The sequence below is a fragment of the Schistocerca serialis genome, chromosome 4 (assembly GCF_023864345.2).
Source record: "Schistocerca serialis cubense isolate TAMUIC-IGC-003099 chromosome 4, iqSchSeri2.2, whole genome shotgun sequence".
NCBI classification, from domain to species: domain Eukaryota; kingdom Metazoa; phylum Arthropoda; class Insecta; order Orthoptera; family Acrididae; genus Schistocerca; species Schistocerca serialis.
In genome coordinates this window covers 36,371,117-36,393,293 of record NC_064641.1, presented here as the reverse complement: position 1 = coordinate 36,393,293, position 22,177 = coordinate 36,371,117, and the positions used below count along the sequence as shown (strand labels likewise).

The 22,177-nt window shown below is 53.3% G+C and overlaps 36 non-coding genes across 36 annotated transcripts; 29 read left to right on the top strand and 7 right to left on the bottom strand.

Moving 5' to 3' along the window:
* Positions 1-5,462: 5,462 nt before the first annotated feature.
* Positions 5,463-5,535, top strand: Trnak-uuu (transfer RNA lysine (anticodon UUU)). Its single transcript has one exon. It is a non-coding gene; the product is annotated as a tRNA-Lys (tRNA).
* Positions 5,536-5,674: 139 nt separating this feature from the next.
* On the top strand, positions 5,675-5,756 carry Trnas-aga (transfer RNA serine (anticodon AGA)). Its single transcript has one exon. It is a non-coding gene; the product is annotated as a tRNA-Ser (tRNA).
* Positions 5,757-6,021: 265 nt separating this feature from the next.
* On the bottom strand, positions 6,022-6,093 carry Trnag-ucc (transfer RNA glycine (anticodon UCC)). Its single transcript has one exon. It is a non-coding gene; the product is annotated as a tRNA-Gly (tRNA).
* Positions 6,094-7,068: 975 nt separating this feature from the next.
* On the top strand, positions 7,069-7,141 carry Trnam-cau (transfer RNA methionine (anticodon CAU)). Its single transcript has one exon. It is a non-coding gene; the product is annotated as a tRNA-Met (tRNA).
* A 308-nt stretch (positions 7,142-7,449) lies between these two features.
* Trnae-uuc (transfer RNA glutamic acid (anticodon UUC)) lies at positions 7,450-7,521 on the top strand. Its single transcript has one exon. It is a non-coding gene; the product is annotated as a tRNA-Glu (tRNA).
* A 296-nt stretch (positions 7,522-7,817) lies between these two features.
* On the top strand, positions 7,818-7,890 carry Trnak-uuu (transfer RNA lysine (anticodon UUU)). Its single transcript has one exon. It is a non-coding gene; the product is annotated as a tRNA-Lys (tRNA).
* Positions 7,891-8,029: 139 nt separating this feature from the next.
* On the top strand, positions 8,030-8,111 carry Trnas-aga (transfer RNA serine (anticodon AGA)). Its single transcript has one exon. It is a non-coding gene; the product is annotated as a tRNA-Ser (tRNA).
* Positions 8,112-8,376: 265 nt separating this feature from the next.
* On the bottom strand, positions 8,377-8,448 carry Trnag-ucc (transfer RNA glycine (anticodon UCC)). The gene has a single exon. It is a non-coding gene; the product is annotated as a tRNA-Gly (tRNA).
* Positions 8,449-9,423: 975 nt separating this feature from the next.
* On the top strand, positions 9,424-9,496 carry Trnam-cau (transfer RNA methionine (anticodon CAU)). The gene has a single exon. It is a non-coding gene; the product is annotated as a tRNA-Met (tRNA).
* A 308-nt stretch (positions 9,497-9,804) lies between these two features.
* Positions 9,805-9,876, top strand: Trnae-uuc (transfer RNA glutamic acid (anticodon UUC)). Its single transcript has one exon. It is a non-coding gene; the product is annotated as a tRNA-Glu (tRNA).
* A 296-nt stretch (positions 9,877-10,172) lies between these two features.
* On the top strand, positions 10,173-10,245 carry Trnak-uuu (transfer RNA lysine (anticodon UUU)). Its single transcript has one exon. It is a non-coding gene; the product is annotated as a tRNA-Lys (tRNA).
* Positions 10,246-10,384: 139 nt separating this feature from the next.
* On the top strand, positions 10,385-10,466 carry Trnas-aga (transfer RNA serine (anticodon AGA)). The gene has a single exon. It is a non-coding gene; the product is annotated as a tRNA-Ser (tRNA).
* Positions 10,467-10,731: 265 nt separating this feature from the next.
* Positions 10,732-10,803, bottom strand: Trnag-ucc (transfer RNA glycine (anticodon UCC)). Its single transcript has one exon. It is a non-coding gene; the product is annotated as a tRNA-Gly (tRNA).
* A 975-nt stretch (positions 10,804-11,778) lies between these two features.
* Positions 11,779-11,851, top strand: Trnam-cau (transfer RNA methionine (anticodon CAU)). The gene has a single exon. It is a non-coding gene; the product is annotated as a tRNA-Met (tRNA).
* A 308-nt stretch (positions 11,852-12,159) lies between these two features.
* On the top strand, positions 12,160-12,231 carry Trnae-uuc (transfer RNA glutamic acid (anticodon UUC)). The gene has a single exon. It is a non-coding gene; the product is annotated as a tRNA-Glu (tRNA).
* A 296-nt stretch (positions 12,232-12,527) lies between these two features.
* Positions 12,528-12,600, top strand: Trnak-uuu (transfer RNA lysine (anticodon UUU)). Its single transcript has one exon. It is a non-coding gene; the product is annotated as a tRNA-Lys (tRNA).
* A 139-nt stretch (positions 12,601-12,739) lies between these two features.
* Positions 12,740-12,821, top strand: Trnas-aga (transfer RNA serine (anticodon AGA)). The gene has a single exon. It is a non-coding gene; the product is annotated as a tRNA-Ser (tRNA).
* A 265-nt stretch (positions 12,822-13,086) lies between these two features.
* Trnag-ucc (transfer RNA glycine (anticodon UCC)) lies at positions 13,087-13,158 on the bottom strand. The gene has a single exon. It is a non-coding gene; the product is annotated as a tRNA-Gly (tRNA).
* A 975-nt stretch (positions 13,159-14,133) lies between these two features.
* Positions 14,134-14,206, top strand: Trnam-cau (transfer RNA methionine (anticodon CAU)). The gene has a single exon. It is a non-coding gene; the product is annotated as a tRNA-Met (tRNA).
* A 308-nt stretch (positions 14,207-14,514) lies between these two features.
* Trnae-uuc (transfer RNA glutamic acid (anticodon UUC)) lies at positions 14,515-14,586 on the top strand. The gene has a single exon. It is a non-coding gene; the product is annotated as a tRNA-Glu (tRNA).
* A 296-nt stretch (positions 14,587-14,882) lies between these two features.
* Trnak-uuu (transfer RNA lysine (anticodon UUU)) lies at positions 14,883-14,955 on the top strand. The gene has a single exon. It is a non-coding gene; the product is annotated as a tRNA-Lys (tRNA).
* Positions 14,956-15,094: 139 nt separating this feature from the next.
* Trnas-aga (transfer RNA serine (anticodon AGA)) lies at positions 15,095-15,176 on the top strand. Its single transcript has one exon. It is a non-coding gene; the product is annotated as a tRNA-Ser (tRNA).
* A 265-nt stretch (positions 15,177-15,441) lies between these two features.
* Positions 15,442-15,513, bottom strand: Trnag-ucc (transfer RNA glycine (anticodon UCC)). Its single transcript has one exon. It is a non-coding gene; the product is annotated as a tRNA-Gly (tRNA).
* A 975-nt stretch (positions 15,514-16,488) lies between these two features.
* Positions 16,489-16,561, top strand: Trnam-cau (transfer RNA methionine (anticodon CAU)). Its single transcript has one exon. It is a non-coding gene; the product is annotated as a tRNA-Met (tRNA).
* Positions 16,562-16,868: 307 nt separating this feature from the next.
* On the top strand, positions 16,869-16,940 carry Trnae-uuc (transfer RNA glutamic acid (anticodon UUC)). Its single transcript has one exon. It is a non-coding gene; the product is annotated as a tRNA-Glu (tRNA).
* Positions 16,941-17,238: 298 nt separating this feature from the next.
* Positions 17,239-17,312, top strand: Trnak-uuu (transfer RNA lysine (anticodon UUU)). The gene has a single exon. It is a non-coding gene; the product is annotated as a tRNA-Lys (tRNA).
* Positions 17,313-17,451: 139 nt separating this feature from the next.
* Trnas-aga (transfer RNA serine (anticodon AGA)) lies at positions 17,452-17,533 on the top strand. The gene has a single exon. It is a non-coding gene; the product is annotated as a tRNA-Ser (tRNA).
* Positions 17,534-17,798: 265 nt separating this feature from the next.
* On the bottom strand, positions 17,799-17,870 carry Trnag-ucc (transfer RNA glycine (anticodon UCC)). The gene has a single exon. It is a non-coding gene; the product is annotated as a tRNA-Gly (tRNA).
* Positions 17,871-18,844: 974 nt separating this feature from the next.
* Trnam-cau (transfer RNA methionine (anticodon CAU)) lies at positions 18,845-18,917 on the top strand. Its single transcript has one exon. It is a non-coding gene; the product is annotated as a tRNA-Met (tRNA).
* Positions 18,918-19,224: 307 nt separating this feature from the next.
* On the top strand, positions 19,225-19,296 carry Trnae-uuc (transfer RNA glutamic acid (anticodon UUC)). The gene has a single exon. It is a non-coding gene; the product is annotated as a tRNA-Glu (tRNA).
* Positions 19,297-19,591: 295 nt separating this feature from the next.
* Positions 19,592-19,664, top strand: Trnak-uuu (transfer RNA lysine (anticodon UUU)). Its single transcript has one exon. It is a non-coding gene; the product is annotated as a tRNA-Lys (tRNA).
* A 139-nt stretch (positions 19,665-19,803) lies between these two features.
* Positions 19,804-19,885, top strand: Trnas-aga (transfer RNA serine (anticodon AGA)). The gene has a single exon. It is a non-coding gene; the product is annotated as a tRNA-Ser (tRNA).
* Positions 19,886-20,150: 265 nt separating this feature from the next.
* Positions 20,151-20,222, bottom strand: Trnag-ucc (transfer RNA glycine (anticodon UCC)). Its single transcript has one exon. It is a non-coding gene; the product is annotated as a tRNA-Gly (tRNA).
* A 972-nt stretch (positions 20,223-21,194) lies between these two features.
* Trnam-cau (transfer RNA methionine (anticodon CAU)) lies at positions 21,195-21,267 on the top strand. The gene has a single exon. It is a non-coding gene; the product is annotated as a tRNA-Met (tRNA).
* A 308-nt stretch (positions 21,268-21,575) lies between these two features.
* Trnae-uuc (transfer RNA glutamic acid (anticodon UUC)) lies at positions 21,576-21,647 on the top strand. Its single transcript has one exon. It is a non-coding gene; the product is annotated as a tRNA-Glu (tRNA).
* A 296-nt stretch (positions 21,648-21,943) lies between these two features.
* Trnak-uuu (transfer RNA lysine (anticodon UUU)) lies at positions 21,944-22,016 on the top strand. Its single transcript has one exon. It is a non-coding gene; the product is annotated as a tRNA-Lys (tRNA).
* Positions 22,017-22,177: the final 161 nt, after the last annotated feature.

Sequence of the window (22,177 nt, the reverse complement as noted above, 5' to 3'; positions counted from 1 at the left end):
ACGAGGTGTACACTTTGTCCGTCGTGTCTTTAGGGGGCCAAAGGATAATAGGGTCGCTACCGGTGCTTTCATCCTGGCCTTTGAGGGCGACTGCTTGCCTGAGAAAGTCAAGGTCATGATATACCGGTGCGATGTCAAGCCCTATGTCCCGCCCCCTATGCGATGCTTCCAGTGCTGGAAATTCGGACACATGTCCTCCAGGTGCACTTCCAGCCCCACGTGTCGTGATTGTGGACGACCTCCACATCCTAATGCTCCATGTGCTCCGCCTCCCACCTGCGTTAACTGTGGGGAGCATCATTCTCCCTGCTCACCAGACTGTGCAGTCTATCAAAGAGAGCGGAAGATACAAGAAATTACGACCTTGGACCGTTTAAGTTACCAAGAGGCGAAGAAGAAATTAGAACGACTCAACCCCACACCTATGTTGCGGAGTTATGCTACTGTCACACTGCCGCCACCAGCTCCTGCACAGACTCCCTTCTCTGTTGGCCCACAGAGAAATCAGGTAACGTCTGCCCCACCGCTGGGACAGGCCGCTCTCTCTTCCACTGCTCCCAAAACACCGAGTTTGGGAGCAGTGCGCCCCAACCAACCGGGGACGTTGGTCCCCACCTCTCAGCCGGAGCGGCGACAGCCCTCTCCGGCTCCTCAGCCGGGGAAGCGACAGCTCCCTCCGGCTGCTCAGCCGGGGACGCAACAGCCTCCTCCGGCCTCACTTGTTCGGAAGGGATCCCTTGGGGGCGTCCCTTCCGAGGACTTCCCCAGTGTCTCACAAGACACTAGCCAGTGGCTGAAGAAGCCACCAGCTGCTGGTCGAAGGGCTTCACGCTCTTCCTCTGTTCCTGATGATGCGTCAGGAAAGCCCTCCCAGCATGACAACCCTCCTCCCAAAGACAAGAGAGAGAAAAGGAAGCTCTCCAAGAAGAATAAGGACCCAGTGGTTCCCGCACCAACGCTCCCTGTCAGCTCAGCCTCTGAGGACGAGGTCGAGCTCTTTGCGTCCCCTGATGACCTGGATCTCGCCGTCTCCTCAGAAACGATGGCCGTAGTGACGTCCGTCGCTCAGTCGGTGGCAGCATGTGACCCTGCCAAGTAATTTGCCTTTTCAGTGCCTGCATGCCCCTACCGGACACGCTTTGTACAATCCTCCAGTGGAATTGTGGCGGTTATTTTAGCCATCTCCCTGAGCTACGACAGCTCCTAAGCCTGACACCTGCTTTCTGCATTGCCCTCCAAGAAACCTGGTTCCCGGCAATGCGGACCCCTGTTCTTCGTGGATACAGGGGCTATTACTGCAACCGTAGCACTTACAATTGTGTGTCAGGTGGAGCCTGCGTGTATGTCCTTACCTCTGTATATAGTGCTCCTGTGCCCCTTCAAACATCATTGGAAGCTGTGGCTGTCCGTGTAAGGACTACCCAGGACATAACCGTCTGCAGTGTCTATCTCCCTCCAGGTGGTACAGTCTCCCTGACCGAAATGGCTGCGCTTGTCGCCCAACTCCCCACGCCTTTTCTTCTCCTGGGGGATTTTAACGCCCACAATCCCCTGTGGGGTGGAACGAAGGTTACTGGCCGAGGCAGGGAGGTCGAGAATCTCATCTCCCAACTCGACCTCTGCCTCTTAAACTCTGGCGCCGCCACACATTTCAGTGTGGCGCATGGCACGTTCTCGGCCATCGATCTGTCGTTGTGCAGCCCAGGGCTTGTACCATCGGTCCACTGGAGAGTCCATGAGGACTTGTGTGGTAGTGACCATTTTCCGATCTTCCTTTCACTACCACAGCGTCACTCCTTTGCGCGCTCGCCTAGATGGGCATTTAGCAAGGCGAACTGGGACACGTTCTGCTCTGCTGCCACTGTTGACTCTCTCCCCCATGGTACCATCGATGTGGCGGTTGAGACACTGACTGCAGCGATTGTTTCCGCTGCGGAACGTACCATTCCTCGTTCGTTCGGGTGCCCCCGGCGAAAGTCGGTGCCTTGGTGGTCTCCAGAGGTCGCTGCCGCCATTAAAGAACGTCGGCGGGCTCTTCAGCGACATAAGCGGCACCCGTCTTTGGAGAACCTCATTTTATTCAAACGTCTCCGTGCTCAGGTACGGAGGCTTATCAAACGGCGGAAACAGGAGTGTTGGGAGAGGTACGTTTCCAAGATTGGTTCCCGTACTTCCCCCTCCCAGGTGTGGCTGAAGATTCGGCGCATCTTTGGATTGCGGTACTCTACAGGTGTCCCAGGGCTTACCATCAACGGGGCAGTATCCACCGATGCCGATGCAATCGCCGAGCATTTCGCTCAGCACTATGTCCAGGCCTCTGCGTCGGGGAATTACCCGCCTGCGTTTCGCGCGCTCAAACGCCGGGAGGAAGGCAAACGGCTTTCTTTCGCTTCTCGCCACCCTGAGGCGTATAACGCCCCATTTAGTTTGTGGGAACTCCAGAGCGCCCTGGCACAGTGCCCCGATACGGCCTCTGGGCCAGATGGCGTCCACAATCAGATGCTAAAACACCTGTCCCCGGACTGTCAGCGATGTGTTCTTGCCATCTTCAACCGCCTATGGGGTGATGGTGTCTTTCCGTCGCAATGGCGAGAAAGTACCATCATTCCAGTGCTGAAGCCTGGTAAGGACCCGCTTACTGTGGATAGTTATCGGCCCATTAGCTTAACCAATACTCTGTGCAAGCTGCTGGAACGCATGGTGAGTCGACGGCTGTGTTGGCTGCTCGAGTCTCGGGGTCTCCTGGCTCCATGCCAGAGCGGCTTCCGTCAGGGCCGTTCCACCGCCGATACTTTGGTCCTCCTTGAGTCTGCAATCCGCACTGCTTTTTCCAGGCGCCAACACCTCGTCTCCGTCTTTTTTGACCTCTCCAGAGCATATGACACGACGTGGCGCCACCATATTCTCGCCACGTTGCACGGGTGGGGTCTCCGGGGCTCTCTCCCCATTTTTATTCAGAATTTTTTATCTGTTCGGACATTCCGCGTTTTAATTGGCACATCCCATAGTTCCCTTCATATCCAGGAGAACGGCGTTCCACAGGGCTCTGTATTGAGCGTGCCCCTTTTCCTTGTGGCCATTAATGGCCTTGCAGCAGCAGTAGGGTCCTCTGTCTCGCCCACGTTATATGCTGACGATTTCTGCATCTTTTTCAGCTCCTCCACCATTGGCGTTGCAGAACGTCGGTTGCAGGGAGCCATACGCAAGGCACAGGCGTGGGCCCTAGCCCATGGGTTTCAGTTTTCTCCTGCGAAGACTTGTGTTATGCACTTTTGTCGGCGTCGCACTGTCCATCCCCACCCTGAGCTTTATCTTCAGGATGCTAAGCTCAGGGTTGTTGACACTTACCGTTTTCTGGGATTGCTGTTCGATGCCCGGCTTACTTGGCTTCCACATATTCGTGAGCTCAAGCGTCAGTGCTGGCAGCATCTGAATGCCCTCCGCTGCCTCAGCAACACAACTTGGGGTGCCGACCGTAACACGCTGCTGCAGCTCTACAAAGCCCTTGTGCTGTCCCGACTGGATTATGGGAGTGTGGCGTATGGCTCAGCGTCGCACTCAGCGTTGCAACTGCTGGACCCCATTCACCACTGTGGGGTTCGACAGGCGACAGGAGCATTCCGCACCAGTCCTGTTAATAGCCTACTTGCTGAGGCTGGGGTTCCTCCGCTCTACATTTGGCGTCAACAACTCTTAGCCAACTATGCTGCCCACGTCCGTTGTTCTCCCCGTCACCCTAACTACCGTCTCCTTTTCACCGATGCGGCAGTCCATCTTCCACGCCGGCGGCCGCGATCAGGCCATGCAATTGGGATCCGTGTTCAGTCCCTGCTTAGTGAACTCGAGTCTTTGCCTCTTCCATCTGCTTTTCAGGTCCGCCCACATACACCACCTTGGTGTATCCGTCGGCCGCAGCTTCAGCTGGACCTCTCCCAATGGCAAAAGGATTCAGTTCCTCCTGCAGTCTTGCGCCGCCAATTTCTTGCTCTCCTCGACGAATCCCGTGACTCGGAGGTTATCTATACCGATGGCTCGATGGTTGATGGCCGTGTGGGGTACGCTTATGTTCATGCGGACTATGTCGACCAACGCTCCTTGCCGGACGGCTGCAGTGTTTACACTGCAGAGCTAACAGCTATTTTTCGTGCCCTTGAGCGTGTTCGTACCAGCACTGGCGAGTCTTTTGTCATTTGCAGTGACTCTCTCAGTAGTCTCCAGGCTCTTGACCAGTGCTACACACGCCATCCCATTGTTGTTGCCATCCAGGAGTCCGTTCATGCTCTTGCACAACGTGGCCGTTCAGTGGTGTTCATATGGACCCCGGGACACGTTGGGATAGCGGGCAACGAACACGCCGACAAGTTAGCTAAAGAAGCCACCCGCAAACTGCCGTTGGAGATCGGCCTCCCGGCCACTGATCTCCGATCGGTGTTACGCCGTCGGGTCTTTGGGATGTGGGCCGACGAATGGCGCACCCTGTCTGTGCCCAACAAGCTGCGGCGTGTAAAGGAGACAACGACTGTGTGGGGTTCCTCCATGCGGGCCTCTCGGAGGGACTCTGTGGTTCTCTGTAGACTCCGCATTGGTCACTCTTGGCTGACGCATGGTCATCTGCTGCGTCGAGAGGACCCCCCTCATTGTCGCTGTGGTGTGCTTATGACGGTGGCCCATATATTGTTGGACTGTCCTCTTTTAACCGCCCTCAGGCGAACTTTTACTCTCCAGGGTGCTTTATCATCTCTCTTAGGTGACAATGTCTCTATGGCAGATCGGGTTTTAAGTTTTATTCGCGCAAGCGGCTTTTATAGGTCCATTTAAATTTTTTTTTAACATCACCCTCTTTTGAGTTCTCTCTTTTACTTAGTTTTGTGTTGTGATTCGACTCCGCCCTAAACGTTTAGGCTGGAGGTTTTAACGTGTTGCAGAGTGGCTGGCTCATCCTATTATTTTCGTGATCAGCCAGCCACAGTTCTCTGCTGTGCAGTTTTAATTCCATCTGCCTTTGTTCTCTATGTTGTTTTTGTTGCTGTGCTGTGTTTTCCATGTTGTCTTACAATGGACCATGGGGCTTTTCTTCCCCTGGAGTTTTTCTTTTAGTGCTTCGCTTGACTGGTGGATAGTTCCCCTGTGCTCTGTGTTTTTATGAAATAAGGGACCGATGACCTTTGTAGTTTGGTCCCTTTAATCTTTAACCCAACCAACCAACCAACCTGTCGTTTGTCGCCCACCTTCCGAAGCTTCGACCGAACGTAATCGGGGAAAACAGGCACATGATGCAATTACTGTCGGCACCGGAATAAAGGGAGAAGAGGCTCTGGTCCGCTGTTGGGCTGCTACCAGCGTCAGTGGGAAGTCGGTGTAGTCGCCAGTTGCGCCAGAAGCCAGAAATTACCGTAGTACGCCTACACACGCGTTCCAGTTATTTACATTGCTTGCAGCCGCTCCATCCACAACGAGCGTGAGCCCGGATAGCTCAGTCGGTAGAGCATTAGGCTTTTAACCTAAGGGTCCAGGGTTCAAGTCCCTGTCCGGGCGAAGATTTTAACGTTTCCGTAATGGCTCGTCTCGTAGCGATGGTAACCCTGCCGTAATCAGTGCACGGAGTTCGTTTCCTGTCAACATTCTGCGCAGACCGGTTGGATTTTTCACGATTCCAGGGAAACTTCAGTTACGAGCAGTCGTGGCCGAGTGGTTAAGGCGTCTGACTAGAAATCAGATTCCCTCTGGGAGCGTAGGTTCGAGTCCTACCGACTGCGTCGGTTTTTTCTTTAAGAACAACGAGCAGAAAATTTCGCAGATTGCCTGTCGTTTGGTACCTCTCCACACCTCGCCTCTCTCAGCCGTTTATAGTGCCTGTCCTTTTGATAAGGGCGAATTCCAAGCGTCAGCTTTCGCGTCAGCCGAGCAAAGTCGGGACAAGTCGGGACATACTACAGGATGGTCAGCGTGGAGCTACGACGAAAAAAACCGTCATTTAACAGCACGCGGCTCACATACTCATACGAAAAAACCAGCGCCACTTGCGGTGGCCGGGAATCGAACCCGGATCAACTGCTTGGAAGGCAACTATGCTCACCATTACACCACCACCGCACAGGCGCTGCTCGCAACGCCCCGCTTTGTCGGCTTCCTGCCCGCCAGCAGCGGCCCACGGTGATAGTAGCTGCAGGCGCTTTACGAGGTAGGAGGGTGCATCCACACGCATTCGGGTAGCGCCTCCACGCACGCTGCGTCTTTGGGCAAGACTAGTCGCCGCGGCCGCAAGGTTACTCAACGATAGAGATGAGCATTCGTTTTAAGGCAGTGTAGTGGAGCACTCCGCGTGTGTAGCACTTTTTTCGGTTGTATCCGACGTCGCTGGGTGGCAATCCCACTTTCCCCTGCAGAAAAGTGCTCGGGAAGCACGGGCAGCTTGTCGAGCATCGGTGGTTCAATGGCATGTGCCTCAGTAGTGCAGTAGGCAGCGCGTAAGTCTCATAATCTTAAGGCTTGCTGGCACGATAGCTCAGCGTGTTCGGTCTGAGAGTTATCTGCCCTCTGTGATGAAAGACCGAGTCAACGATGAACTTGAACGGGCGCCATCGGACGTCCGCCCCCAACAAATGCAACGAAAGAAATGAGAACAAAAAAAAAAATTGGTGAATGCTCGCTTAGCATGCGGACGGCCCGGGTTCGATTCCCGGCCGATGCATCGTTCTGCTGTTCTCGCTATAATGCTGCCGCGCCGATTCCTCGCCTGAGCTGCGTCAGCCTCAGGAATGTATAGCAGGATTCGCTGTGAGAAGAACCATACACGCAGCACGCAACAGACCGTACTTGAACGGTCGCGTGCTATTTCTGAACTCTGACGACGGCCTGGCCCAACAGGCCGCTGTGTTCTGGTGCCGCAAGGGCGATGTACTGTAACCTCGGGCAGTGCTGCGTTCCGTTGAAAAAGCTGCGGCAGCAGTTTAATCTAGCAAGTAGGGAAAGCACGTGTAGCAACACAACAGATTCTTGAGAAAGCGCAAACTGTCTATCTCTAATATGAGAGACTTACCAAGTTTCCTGTAACGTTACTTGCAACGTGCCTCGGTAGCGCAATAGGTAGCGCGTAAGTCTCATAATCTTAAGGTCGTGAGTTCGATCCTCACCCGGGGCATTTACTTTGCTGTACATCATGGCTGAATTAACGGCGTTGCTGTTGCTAGGGAACGAACTTAATTGTCGTTCGTTATCCACAAGGAGTCTACGCCCCAGCGTCAATATGTTTATTTCCAATTATGACAACGTACAACTTTGATCTTTCTCTTCCCTTGTTAGGAGTAACATAATGAATAGTCAATTTCGAGCTGTGCGCCATGCCAGTCTGTAGGCGCAAATATGCTCGCAAACGGAGAACTGCACTGAGTCCAGATTCAGCACGAAATACGAGAGGAGACGGAGAAAACCTCACGCTTACCGAGCAAATCCGGTGTGGTCTAGTGGCTAGGATACCTGGCTTTCACCCAGGAGGCCCGGGTTCGATTCCCGGTACCGGAACGGAAGTTTTTGCGCACACAACGCTCCACGTTTTGGCCTTCGAACTGTCGTTTGTCGCCCACCTTCCGAAGCTTCGACCGAACGTAATCGGGGAAAACAGGCACATGATGCAATTACTGTCGGCACCGGAATAAAGGGAGAAGAGGCTCTGGTCCGCTGTTGGGCTGCTACCAGCGTCAGTGGGAAGTCGGTGTAGTCGCCAGTTGCGCCAGAAGCCAGAAATTACCGTAGTACGCCTACACACGCGTTCCAGTTATTTACATTGCTTGCAGCCGCTCCATCCACAACGAGCGTGAGCCCGGATAGCTCAGTCGGTAGAGCATTAGGCTTTTAACCTAAGGGTCCAGGGTTCAAGTCCCTGTCCGGGCGAAGATTTTAACGTTTCCGTAATGGCTCGTCTCGTAGCGATGGTAACCCTGCCGTAATCAGTGCACGGAGTTCGTTTCCTGTCAACATTCTGCGCAGACCGGTTGGATTTTTCACGATTCCAGGGAAACTTCAGTTACGAGCAGTCGTGGCCGAGTGGTTAAGGCGTCTGACTAGAAATCAGATTCCCTCTGGGAGCGTAGGTTCGAGTCCTACCGACTGCGTCGGTTTTTTCTTTAAGAACAACGAGCAGAAAATTTCGCAGATTGCCTGTCGTTTGGTACCTCTCCACACCTCGCCTCTCTCAGCCGTTTATAGTGCCTGTCCTTTTGATAAGGGCGAATTCCAAGCGTCAGCTTTCGCGTCAGCCGAGCAAAGTCGGGACAAGTCGGGACATACTACAGGATGGTCAGCGTGGAGCTACGACGAAAAAAACCGTCATTTAACAGCACGCGGCTCACATACTCATACGAAAAAACCAGCGCCACTTGCGGTGGCCGGGAATCGAACCCGGATCAACTGCTTGGAAGGCAACTATGCTCACCATTACACCACCACCGCACAGGCGCTGCTCGCAACGCCCCGCTTTGTCGGCTTCCTGCCCGCCAGCAGCGGCCCACGGTGATAGTAGCTGCAGGCGCTTTACGAGGTAGGAGGGTGCATCCACACGCATTCGGGTAGCGCCTCCACGCACGCTGCGTCTTTGGGCAAGACTAGTCGCCGCGGCCGCAAGGTTACTCAACGATAGAGATGAGCATTCGTTTTAAGGCAGTGTAGTGGAGCACTCCGCGTGTGTAGCACTTTTTTCGGTTGTATCCGACGTCGCTGGGTGGCAATCCCACTTTCCCCTGCAGAAAAGTGCTCGGGAAGCACGGGCAGCTTGTCGAGCATCGGTGGTTCAATGGCATGTGCCTCAGTAGTGCAGTAGGCAGCGCGTAAGTCTCATAATCTTAAGGCTTGCTGGCACGATAGCTCAGCGTGTTCGGTCTGAGAGTTATCTGCCCTCTGTGATGAAAGACCGAGTCAACGATGAACTTGAACGGGCGCCATCGGACGTCCGCCCCCAACAAATGCAACGAAAGAAATGAGAACAAAAAAAAAAATTGGTGAATGCTCGCTTAGCATGCGGACGGCCCGGGTTCGATTCCCGGCCGATGCATCGTTCTGCTGTTCTCGCTATAATGCTGCCGCGCCGATTCCTCGCCTGAGCTGCGTCAGCCTCAGGAATGTATAGCAGGATTCGCTGTGAGAAGAACCATACACGCAGCACGCAACAGACCGTACTTGAACGGTCGCGTGCTATTTCTGAACTCTGACGACGGCCTGGCCCAACAGGCCGCTGTGTTCTGGTGCCGCAAGGGCGATGTACTGTAACCTCGGGCAGTGCTGCGTTCCGTTGAAAAAGCTGCGGCAGCAGTTTAATCTAGCAAGTAGGGAAAGCACGTGTAGCAACACAACAGATTCTTGAGAAAGCGCAAACTGTCTATCTCTAATATGAGAGACTTACCAAGTTTCCTGTAACGTTACTTGCAACGTGCCTCGGTAGCGCAATAGGTAGCGCGTAAGTCTCATAATCTTAAGGTCGTGAGTTCGATCCTCACCCGGGGCATTTACTTTGCTGTACATCATGGCTGAATTAACGGCGTTGCTGTTGCTAGGGAACGAACTTAATTGTCGTTCGTTATCCACAAGGAGTCTACGCCCCAGCGTCAATATGTTTATTTCCAATTATGACAACGTACAACTTTGATCTTTCTCTTCCCTTGTTAGGAGTAACATAATGAATAGTCAATTTCGAGCTGTGCGCCATGCCAGTCTGTAGGCGCAAATATGCTCGCAAACGGAGAACTGCACTGAGTCCAGATTCAGCACGAAATACGAGAGGAGACGGAGAAAACCTCACGCTTACCGAGCAAATCCGGTGTGGTCTAGTGGCTAGGATACCTGGCTTTCACCCAGGAGGCCCGGGTTCGATTCCCGGTACCGGAACGGAAGTTTTTGCGCACACAACGCTCCACGTTTTGGCCTTCGAACTGTCGTTTGTCGCCCACCTTCCGAAGCTTCGACCGAACGTAATCGGGGAAAACAGGCACATGATGCAATTACTGTCGGCACCGGAATAAAGGGAGAAGAGGCTCTGGTCCGCTGTTGGGCTGCTACCAGCGTCAGTGGGAAGTCGGTGTAGTCGCCAGTTGCGCCAGAAGCCAGAAATTACCGTAGTACGCCTACACACGCGTTCCAGTTATTTACATTGCTTGCAGCCGCTCCATCCACAACGAGCGTGAGCCCGGATAGCTCAGTCGGTAGAGCATTAGGCTTTTAACCTAAGGGTCCAGGGTTCAAGTCCCTGTCCGGGCGAAGATTTTAACGTTTCCGTAATGGCTCGTCTCGTAGCGATGGTAACCCTGCCGTAATCAGTGCACGGAGTTCGTTTCCTGTCAACATTCTGCGCAGACCGGTTGGATTTTTCACGATTCCAGGGAAACTTCAGTTACGAGCAGTCGTGGCCGAGTGGTTAAGGCGTCTGACTAGAAATCAGATTCCCTCTGGGAGCGTAGGTTCGAGTCCTACCGACTGCGTCGGTTTTTTCTTTAAGAACAACGAGCAGAAAATTTCGCAGATTGCCTGTCGTTTGGTACCTCTCCACACCTCGCCTCTCTCAGCCGTTTATAGTGCCTGTCCTTTTGATAAGGGCGAATTCCAAGCGTCAGCTTTCGCGTCAGCCGAGCAAAGTCGGGACAAGTCGGGACATACTACAGGATGGTCAGCGTGGAGCTACGACGAAAAAAACCGTCATTTAACAGCACGCGGCTCACATACTCATACGAAAAAACCAGCGCCACTTGCGGTGGCCGGGAATCGAACCCGGATCAACTGCTTGGAAGGCAACTATGCTCACCATTACACCACCACCGCACAGGCGCTGCTCGCAACGCCCCGCTTTGTCGGCTTCCTGCCCGCCAGCAGCGGCCCACGGTGATAGTAGCTGCAGGCGCTTTACGAGGTAGGAGGGTGCATCCACACGCATTCGGGTAGCGCCTCCACGCACGCTGCGTCTTTGGGCAAGACTAGTCGCCGCGGCCGCAAGGTTACTCAACGATAGAGATGAGCATTCGTTTTAAGGCAGTGTAGTGGAGCACTCCGCGTGTGTAGCACTTTTTTCGGTTGTATCCGACGTCGCTGGGTGGCAATCCCACTTTCCCCTGCAGAAAAGTGCTCGGGAAGCACGGGCAGCTTGTCGAGCATCGGTGGTTCAATGGCATGTGCCTCAGTAGTGCAGTAGGCAGCGCGTAAGTCTCATAATCTTAAGGCTTGCTGGCACGATAGCTCAGCGTGTTCGGTCTGAGAGTTATCTGCCCTCTGTGATGAAAGACCGAGTCAACGATGAACTTGAACGGGCGCCATCGGACGTCCGCCCCCAACAAATGCAACGAAAGAAATGAGAACAAAAAAAAAAATTGGTGAATGCTCGCTTAGCATGCGGACGGCCCGGGTTCGATTCCCGGCCGATGCATCGTTCTGCTGTTCTCGCTATAATGCTGCCGCGCCGATTCCTCGCCTGAGCTGCGTCAGCCTCAGGAATGTATAGCAGGATTCGCTGTGAGAAGAACCATACACGCAGCACGCAACAGACCGTACTTGAACGGTCGCGTGCTATTTCTGAACTCTGACGACGGCCTGGCCCAACAGGCCGCTGTGTTCTGGTGCCGCAAGGGCGATGTACTGTAACCTCGGGCAGTGCTGCGTTCCGTTGAAAAAGCTGCGGCAGCAGTTTAATCTAGCAAGTAGGGAAAGCACGTGTAGCAACACAACAGATTCTTGAGAAAGCGCAAACTGTCTATCTCTAATATGAGAGACTTACCAAGTTTCCTGTAACGTTACTTGCAACGTGCCTCGGTAGCGCAATAGGTAGCGCGTAAGTCTCATAATCTTAAGGTCGTGAGTTCGATCCTCACCCGGGGCATTTACTTTGCTGTACATCATGGCTGAATTAACGGCGTTGCTGTTGCTAGGGAACGAACTTAATTGTCGTTCGTTATCCACAAGGAGTCTACGCCCCAGCGTCAATATGTTTATTTCCAATTATGACAACGTACAACTTTGATCTTTCTCTTCCCTTGTTAGGAGTAACATAATGAATAGTCAATTTCGAGCTGTGCGCCATGCCAGTCTGTAGGCGCAAATATGCTCGCAAACGGAGAACTGCACTGAGTCCAGATTCAGCACGAAATACGAGAGGAGACGGAGAAAACCTCACGCTTACCGAGCAAATCCGGTGTGGTCTAGTGGCTAGGATACCTGGCTTTCACCCAGGAGGCCCGGGTTCGATTCCCGGTACCGGAACGGAAGTTTTTGCGCACACAACGCTCCACGTTTTGGCCTTCGAACTGTCGTTTGTCGCCCACCTTCCGAAGCTTCGACCGAACGTAATCGGGGAAAACAGGCACATGATGCAATTACTGTCGGCACCGGAATAAAGGGAGAAGAGGCTCTGGTCCGCTGTTGGGCTGCTACCAGCGTCAGTGGGAAGTCGGTGTAGTCGCCAGTTGCGCCAGAAGCCAGAAATTACCGTAGTACGCCTACACACGCGTTCCAGTTATTTACATTGCTTGCAGCCGCTCCATCCACAACGAGCGTGAGCCCGGATAGCTCAGTCGGTAGAGCATTAGGCTTTTAACCTAAGGGTCCAGGGTTCAAGTCCCTGTCCGGGCGAAGATTTTAACGTTTCCGTAATGGCTCGTCTCGTAGCGATGGTAACCCTGCCGTAATCAGTGCACGGAGTTCGTTTCCTGTCAACATTCTGCGCAGACCGGTTGGATTTTTCACGATTCCAGGGAAACTTCAGTTACGAGCAGTCGTGGCCGAGTGGTTAAGGCGTCTGACTAGAAATCAGATTCCCTCTGGGAGCGTAGGTTCGAGTCCTACCGACTGCGTCGGTTTTTTCTTTAAGAACAACGAGCAGAAAATTTCGCAGATTGCCTGTCGTTTGGTACCTCTCCACACCTCGCCTCTCTCAGCCGTTTATAGTGCCTGTCCTTTTGATAAGGGCGAATTCCAAGCGTCAGCTTTCGCGTCAGCCGAGCAAAGTCGGGACAAGTCGGGACATACTACAGGATGGTCAGCGTGGAGCTACGACGAAAAAAACCGTCATTTAACAGCACGCGGCTCACATACTCATACGAAAAAACCAGCGCCACTTGCGGTGGCCGGGAATCGAACCCGGATCAACTGCTTGGAAGGCAACTATGCTCACCATTACACCACCACCGCACAGGCGCTGCTCGCAACGCCCCGCTTTGTCGGCTTCCTGCCCGCCAGCAGCGGCCCACGGTGATAGTAGCTGCAGGCGCTTTACGAGGTAGGAGGGTGCATCCACACGCATTCGGGTAGCGCCTCCACGCACGCTGCGTCTTTGGGCAAGACTAGTCGCCGCGGCCGCAAGGTTACTCAACGATAGAGATGAGCATTCGTTTTAAGGCAGTGTAGTGGAGCACTCCGCGTGTGTAGCACTTTTTTCGGTTGTATCCGACGTCGCTGGGTGGCAATCCCACTTTCCCCTGCAGAAAAGTGCTCGGGAAGCACGGGCAGCTTGTCGAGCATCGGTGGTTCAATGGCATGTGCCTCAGTAGTGCAGTAGGCAGCGCGTAAGTCTCATAATCTTAAGGCTTGCTGGCACGATAGCTCAGCGTGTTCGGTCTGAGAGTTATCTGCCCTCTGTGATGAAAGACCGAGTCAACGATGAACTTGAACGGGCGCCATCGGACGTCCGCCCCCAACAAATGCAACGAAAGAAATGAGAACAAAAAAAAAAATTGGTGAATGCTCGCTTAGCATGCGGACGGCCCGGGTTCGATTCCCGGCCGATGCATCGTTCTGCTGTTCTCGCTATAATGCTGCCGCGCCGATTCCTCGCCTGAGCTGCGTCAGCCTCAGGAATGTATAGCAGGATTCGCTGTGAGAAGAACCATACACGCAGCACGCAACAGACCGTACTTGAACGGTCGCGTGCTATTTCTGAACTCTGACGACGGCCTGGCCCAACAGGCCGCTGTGTTCTGGTGCCGCAAGGGCGATGTACTGTAACCTCGGGCAGTGCTGCGTTCCGTTGAAAAAGCTGCGGCAGCAGTTTAATCTAGCAAGTAGGGAAAGCACGTGTAGCAACACAACAGATTCTTGAGAAAGCGCAAACTGTCTATCTCTAATATGAGAGACTTACCAAGTTTCCTGTAACGTTACTTGCAACGTGCCTCGGTAGCGCAATAGGTAGCGCGTAAGTCTCATAATCTTAAGGTCGTGAGTTCGATCCTCACCCGGGGCATTTACTTTGCTGTACATCATGGCTGAATTAACGGCGTTGCTGTTGCTAGGGAACGAACTTAATTGTCGTTCGTTATCCACAAGGAGTCTACGCCCCAGCGTCAATATGTTTATTTCCAATTATGACAACGTACAACTTTGATCTTTCTCTTCCCTTGTTAGGAGTAACATAATGAATAGTCAATTTCGAGCTGTGCGCCATGCCAGTCTGTAGGCGCAAATATGCTCGCAAACGGAGAACTGCACTGAGTCCAGATTCAGCACGAAATACGAGAGGAGACGGAGAAAACCTCACGCTTACCGAGCAAATCCGGTGTGGTCTAGTGGCTAGGATACCTGGCTTTCACCCAGGAGGCCCGGGTTCGATTCCCGGTACCGGAACGGAAGTTTTTGCGCACACAACGCTCCACGTTTTGGCCTTCGAACTGTCGTTTGTCGCCCACCTTCCGAAGCTTCGACCGAACGTAATCGGGGAAAACAGGCACATGATGCAATTACTGTCGGCACCGGAATAAAGGGAGAAGAGGCTCTGGTCCGCTGTTGGGCTGCTACCAGCGTCAGTGGGAAGTCGGTGTAGTCGCCAGTTGCGCCAGAAGCCAGAAATTACCGTAGTACGCCTACACACGCGTTCCAGTTATTTACATTGCTTGCAGCCGCTCCATCCACAACGAGCGTGAGCCCGGATAGCTCAGTCGGTAGAGCATTAGGCTTTTAACCTAAGGGTCCAGGGTTCAAGTCCCTGTCCGGGCGAAGATTTTAACGTTTCCGTAATGGCTCGTCTCGTAGCGATGGTAACCCTGCCGTAATCAGTGCACGGAGTTCGTTTCCTGTCAACATTCTGCGCAGACCGGTTGGATTTTTCACGATTCCAGGGAAACTTCAGTTACGAGCAGTCGTGGCCGAGTGGTTAAGGCGTCTGACTAGAAATCAGATTCCCTCTGGGAGCGTAGGTTCGAGTCCTACCGACTGCGTCGGTTTTTTCTTTAAGAACAACGAGCAGAAAATTTCGCAGATTGCCTGTCGTTTGGTACCTCTCCACACCTCGCCTCTCTCAGCCGTTTATAGTGCCTGTCCTTTTGATAAGGGCGAATTCCAAGCGTCAGCTTTCGCGTCAGCCGAGCAAAGTCGGGACAAGTCGGGACATACTACAGGATGGTCAGCGTGGAGCTACGACGAAAAAAACCGTCATTTAACAGCACGCGGCTCACATACTCATACGAAAAAACCAGCGCCACTTGCGGTGGCCGGGAATCGAACCCGGATCAACTGCTTGGAAGGCAACTATGCTCACCATTACACCACCACCGCACAGGCGCTGCTCGCAACGCCCCGCTTTGTCGGCTTCCTGCCCGCCAGCAGCGGCCCACGGTGATAGTAGCTGCAGGCGCTTTACGAGGTAGGAGGGTGCATCCACACGCATTCGGGTAGCGCCTCCACGCACGCTGCGTCTTTGGGCAAGACTAGTCGCCGCGGCCGCAAGGTTACTCAACGATAGAGATGAGCATTCGTTTTAAGGCAGTGTAGTGGAGCACTCCGCGTGTGTAGCACTTTTTTCGGTTGTATCCGACGTCGCTGGGTGGCAATCCCACTTTCCCCTGCAGAAAAGTGCTCGGGAAGCACGGGCAGCTTGTCGAGCATCGGTGGTTCAATGGCATGTGCCTCAGTAGTGCAGTAGGCAGCGCGTAAGTCTCATAATCTTAAGGCTTGCTGGCACGATAGCTCAGCGTGTTCGGTCTGAGAGTTATCTGCCCTCTGTGATGAAAGACCGAGTCAACGATGAACTTGAACGGGCGCCATCGGACGTCCGCCCCCAACAAATGCAACGAAAGAAATGAGAACAAAAAAAAAAATTGGTGAATGCTCGCTTAGCATGCGGACGGCCCGGGTTCGATTCCCGGCCGATGCATCGTTCTGCTGTTCTCGCTATAATGCTGCCGCGCCGATTCCTCGCCTGAGCTGCGTCAGCCTCAGGAATGTATAGCAGGATTCGCTGTGAGAAGAACCATACACGCAGCACGCAACAGACCGTACTTGAACGGTCGCGTGCTATTTCTGAACTCTGACGACGGCCTGGCCCAACAGGCCGCTGTGTTCTGGTGCCGCAAGGGCGATGTACTGTAACCTCGGGCAGTGCTGCGTTCCGTTGAAAAAGCTGCGGCAGCAGTTTAATCTAGCAAGTAGGGAAAGCACGTGTAGCAACACAACAGATTCTTGAGAAAGCGCAAACTGTCTATCTCTAATATGAGAGACTTACCAAGTTTCCTGTAACGTTACTTGCAACGTGCCTCGGTAGCGCAATAGGTAGCGCGTAAGTCTCATAATCTTAAGGTCGTGAGTTCGATCCTCACCCGGGGCATTTACTTTGCTGTACATCATGGCTGAATTAACGGCGTTGCTGTTGCTAGGGAACGAACTTAATTGTCGTTCGTTATCCACAAGGAGTCTACGCCCCAGCGTCAATATGTTATTTCCAATTATGACAACGTACAACTTTGATCTTTCTCTTCCCTTGTTAGGAGTAACATAATGAATAGTCAATTTCGAGCTGTGCGCCATGCCAGTCTGTAGGCGCAAATATGCTCGCAAACGGAGAACTGCACTGAGTCCAGATTCAGCACGAAATACGAGAGGAGACGGAGAAAACCTCACGCTTACCGAGCAAATCCGGTGTGGTCTAGTGGCTAGGATACCTGGCTTTCACCCAGGAGGCCCGGGTTCGATTCCCGGTACCGGAACGGAAGTTTTTGCGCACACAACGCTCCACGTTTTGGCCTTCGAACTGTCGTTGTCGCCCACCTTCCGAAGCTTCGACCGAACGTAATCGGGGAAAACAGGCACATGATGCAATTACTGTCGGCACCGGAATAAAGGGAGAAGAGGCTCTGGTCCGCTGTTGGGCTGCTACCAGCGTCAGTGGGAAGTCGGTGTAGTCGCCAGTGCGCCAGTGCCAAGCCAGAAATTACCGTAGTACGCCTACACACGCGTTCCAGTTATTTACATTGCTTGCAGCCGCTCCATCCACAACGAGCGTGAGCCCGGGATAGCTCAGTCGGTAGAGCATTAGGCTTTTAACCTAAGGGTCCAGGGTTCAAGTCCCTGTCCGGGCGAAGATTTTAACGTTTCCGTAATGGCTCGTCTCGTAGCGATGGTAACCCTGCCGTAATCAGTGCACGGAGTTCGTTTCCTGTCAACATTCTGCGCAGACCGGTTGGATTTTTCACGATTCCAGGGAAACTTCAGTTACGAGCAGTCGTGGCCGAGTGGTTAAGGCGTCTGACTAGAAATCAGATTCCCTCTGGGAGCGTAGGTTCGAGTCCTACCGACTGCGTCGGTTTTTTCTTTAAGAACAACGAGCAGAAAATTTCGCAGATTGCCTGTCGTTTGGTACCTCTCCACACCTCGCCTCTCTCAGCCGTTTATAGTGCCTGTCCTTTTGATAAGGGCGAATTCCAAGCGTCAGCTTTCGCGTCAGCCGAGCAAAGTCGGGACAAGTCGGGACATACTACAGGATGGTCAGCGTGGAGCTACGACGAAAAAAACCGTCATTTAACAGCACGCGGCTCACATACTCATACGAAAAAACCAGCGCCACTTGCGGTGGCCGGGAATCGAACCCGGATCAACTGCTTGGAAGGCAACTATGCTCACCATTACACCACCACCGCACAGGCGCTGCTCGCAACGCCCCGCTTTGTCGGCTTCCTGCCCGCCAGCAGCGGCCCACGGTGATAGTAGCTGCAGGCGCTTTACGAGGTAGGAGGGTGCATCCACACGCATTCGGGTAGCGCCTCCACGCACGCTGCGTCTTTGGGCAAGACTAGTCGCCGCGGCCGCAAGGTTACTCAACGATAGAGATGAGCATTCGTTTTAAGGCAGTGTAGTGGAGCACTCCGCGTGTGTAGCACTTTTTTCGGTTGTATCCGACGTCGCTGGGTGGCAATCCCACTTTCCCCTGCAGAAAAGTGCTCGGGAAGCACGGGCAGCTTGTCGAGCATCGGTGGTTCAATGGCATGTGCCTCAGTAGTGCAGTAGGCAGCGCGTAAGTCTCATAATCTTAAGGCTTGCTGGCACGATAGCTCAGCGTGTTCGGTCTGAGAGTTATCTGCCCTCTGTGATGAAAGACCGAGTCAACGATGAACTTGAACGGGCGCCATCGGACGTCCGCCCCCAACAAATGCAACGAAAGAAATGAGAACAAAAAAAAAAATTGGTGAATGCTCGCTTAGCATGCGGACGGCCCGGGTTCGATTCCCGCCGATGCATCGTTCTGCTGTTCTCGCTATAATGCTGCCGCGCCGATTCCTCGCCTGAGCTGCGTCAGCCTCAGGAATGTATAGCAGGATTCGCTGTGAGAAGAACCATACACGCAGCACGCAACAGACCGTACTTGAACGGTCGCGTGCTATTTCTGAACTCTGACGACGGCCTGGCCCAACAGGCCGCTGTGTTCTGGTGCCGCAAGGGCGATGTACTGTAACCTCGGGCAGTGCTGCGTTCCGTTGAAAAAGCTGCGGCAGCAGTTTAATCTAGCAAGTAGGGAAAGCACGTGTAGCAACACAACAGATTCTTGAGAAAGCGCAAACTGTCTATCTCTAATATGAGAGACTTACCAAGTTTCCTGTAACGTTACTTGCAACGTGCCTCGGTAGCGCAATAGGTAGCGCGTAAGTCTCATAATCTTAAGGTCGTGAGTTCGATCCTCACCCGGGGCATTTACTTTGCTGTACATCATGGCTGAATTAACGGCGTTGCTGTTGCTAGGGAACGAACTTAATTGTCGTTCGTTATCCACAAGGAGTCTACGCCCCAGCGTCAATATGTTTATTTCCAATTATGACAACGTACAACTTTGATCTTTCTCTTCCTTGTTAGGAGTAACATAATGAATAGTCAATTTCGAGCTGTGCGCCATGCCAGTCTGTAGGCGCAAATATGCTCGCAAACGGAGAACTGCACTGAGTCCAGATTCAGCACGAAATACGAGAGGAGACGGAGAAAACCTCACGCTTACCGAGCAAATCCGGTGTGGTCTAGTGGCTAGGATACCTGGCTTTCACCCAGGAGGCCCGGGTTCGATTCCCGGTACCGGAACGGAAGTTTTTGCGCACACAACGCTCCACGTTTTGGCCTTCGAACTGTCGTTTGTCGCCCACCTTCCGAAGCTTCGACCGAACGTAATCGGGGAAAACAGGCACATGATGCAATTACTGTCGGCACCGGAATAAAGGGAGAAGAGGCTCTGGTCCGCTGTTGGGCTGCTACCAGCGTCAGTGGAAGTCGGTGTAGTCGCCAGTTGCGCCAGAAGCCAGAAATTACCGTAGTACGCCTACACACGCGTTCCAGTTATTTACATTGCTTGCAGCCGCTCCATCCACAACGAGCGTGAGCCCGGATAGCTCAGTCGGTAGAGCATTAGGCTTTTAACCTAAGGGTCCAGGGTTCAAGTCCCTGTCCGGGCGAAGATTTTAACGTTTCCGTAATGGCTCGTCTCGTAGCGATGGTAACCCTGCCGTAATCAGTGCACGGAGTTCGTTTCCTGTCAACATTCTGCGCAGACCGGTTGGATTTTTCACGATTCCAGGGAAACTTCAGTTACGAGCAGTCGTGGCCGAGTGGTTAAGGCGTCTGACTAGAAATCAGATTCCCTCTGGGAGCGTAGGTTCGAGTCCTACCGACTGCGTCGGTTTTTTCTTTAAGAACAACGAGCAGAAAATTTCGCAGATTGCCTGTCGTTTGGTACCTCTCCACACCTCGCCTCTCTCAGCCGTTTATAGTGCCTGTCCTTTTGATAAGGGCGAATTCCAAGCGTCAGCTTTCGCGTCAGCCGAGCAAAGTCGGGACAAGTCGGGACATACTACAGGATGGTCAGCGTGGAGCTACGACGAAAAAAACCGTCATTTAACAGCACGCGGCTCACATACTCATACGAAAAAACCAGCGCCACTTGCGGTGGCCGGGAATCGAACCCGGATCAACTGCTTGGAAGGCAACTATGCTCACCATTACACCACCACCGCACAGGCGCTGCTCGCAACGCCCCGCTTTGTCGGCTTCCTGCCCGCCAGCAGCGGCCCACGGTGATAGTAGCTGCAGGCGCTTTACGAGGTAGGAGGGTGCATCCACACGCATTCGGGTAGCGCCTCCACGCACGCTGCGTCTTTGGGCAAGACTAGTCGCCGCGGCCGCAAGGTTACTCAACGATAGAGATGAGCATTCGTTTAAGGCAGTGTAGTGGAGCACTCCGCGTGTGTAGCACTTTTTTCGGTTGTATCCGACGTCGCTGGGTGGCAATCCCACTTTCCCCTGCAGAAAAGTGCTCGGGAAGCACGGGCAGCTTGTCGAGCATCGGTGGTTCAATGGCATGTGCCTCAGTAGTGCAGTAGGCAGCGCGTAAGTCTCATAATCTTAAGGCTTGCTGGCACGATAGCTCAGCGTGTTCGGTCTGAGAGTTATCTGCCCTCTGTGATGAAAGACCGAGTCAACGATGAACTTGAACGGGCGCCATCGGACGTCCGCCCCCAACAAATGCAACGAAAGAAATGAGAACAAAAAAAAAATTGGTGAATGCTCGCTTAGCATGCGGACGGCCCGGGTTCGATTCCCGGCCGATGCATCGTTCTGCTGTTCTCGCTATAATGCTGCCGCGCCGATTCCTCGCCTGAGCTGCGTCAGCCTCAGGAATGTATAGCAGGATTCGCTGTGAGAAGAACCATACACGCAGCACGCAACAGACCGTACTTGAACGGTCGCGTGCTATTTCTGACTCTGACGACGGCCTGGCCCAACAGGCCGCTGTGTTCTGGTGCCGCAAGGGCGATGTACTGTAACCTCGGGCAGTGCTGCGTTCCGTTGAAAAAGCTGCGGCAGCAGTTTAATCTAGCAAGTAGGGAAAGCACGTGTAGCAACACAACAGATTCTTGAGAAAGCGCAAACTGTCTATCTCTAATATGAGAGACTTACCAAGTTTCCTGTAACGTTACTTGCAACGTGCCTCGGTAGCGCAATAGGTAGCGCGTAAGTCTCATAATCTTAAGGTCGTGAGTTCGATCCTCACCCGGGGCATTTACTTTGCTGTACATCATGGCTGAATTAACGGCGTTGCTGTTGCTAGGGAACGAACTTAATTGTCGTTCGTTATCCACAAGGAGTCTACGCCCCAGCGTCAATATGTTTATTTCCAATTATGACAACGTACAACTTTGATCTTTCTCTTCCCTTGTTAGGAGTAACATAATGAATAGTCAATTTCGAGCTGTGCGCCATGCCAGTCTGTAGGCGCAAATATGCTCGCAAACGGAGAACTGCACTGAGTCCAGATTCAGCACGAAATACGAGAGGAGACGGAGAAAACCTCACGCTTACCGAGCAAATCCGGTGTGGTCTAGTGGCTAGGATACCTGGCTTTCACCCAGGAGGCCCGGGTTCGATTCCCGGTACCGGAACGGAAGTTTTTGCGCACACAACGCTCCACGTTTTGGCCTTCGAACTGTCGTTTGTCGCCCACCTTCCGAAGCTTCGACCGAACGTAATCGGGGAAAACAGGCACATGATGCAATTACTGTCGGCACCGGAATAAAGGGAGAAGAGGCTCTGGTCCGCTGTTGGGCTGCTACCAGCGTCAGTGGGAAGTCGGTGTAGTCGCCAGTTGCGCCAGAAGCCAGAAATTACCGTAGTACGCCTACACACGCGTTCCAGTTATTTACATTGCTTGCAGCCGCTCCATCCACAACGAGCGTGAGCCCGGATAGCTCAGTCGGTAGAGCATTAGGCTTTTAACCTAAGGGTCCAGGGTTCAAGTCCCTGTCCGGGCGAAGATTTTAACGTTTCCGTAATGGCTCGTCTCGTAGCGATGGTAACCCTGCCGTAATCAGTGCACGGAGTTCGTTTCCTGTCAACATTCTGCGCAGACCGGTTGGATTTTTCACGATTCCAGGGAAACTTCAGGTTACGAGCAGTCGTGGCCGAGTGGTTA